Source organism: Penaeus monodon, chromosome 23 (genome assembly GCF_015228065.2).
Source record: "Penaeus monodon isolate SGIC_2016 chromosome 23, NSTDA_Pmon_1, whole genome shotgun sequence".
Lineage (NCBI taxonomy): Eukaryota > Metazoa > Arthropoda > Malacostraca > Decapoda > Penaeidae > Penaeus > Penaeus monodon.
The window spans coordinates 8,228,908-8,229,151 of record NC_051408.1 but is presented as its reverse complement, the minus strand read 5'-3'; positions in this window follow the sequence as shown (position 1 = coordinate 8,229,151).

Here is a 244-nt window from a genome sequence, read left to right as displayed (position 1 = left end):
AATTATAGAGAAAATACATTTCCTCTCACCAGTCTCTGCATAATGCAAATGTAGAAATACTTAATACCTAACACTGTTATCAAAATATCTTATCATATTCAGTTACTATAACATATACTACAAATATATCTAAATTTAGTTAGATAAACCAGAAGACAAATCATATTATTATTGCTTTACAATCATAAATTAAAGCCTAGGGATTAAATCAGTTCCAAGCAAAGACATATATAAAAGTCACCCC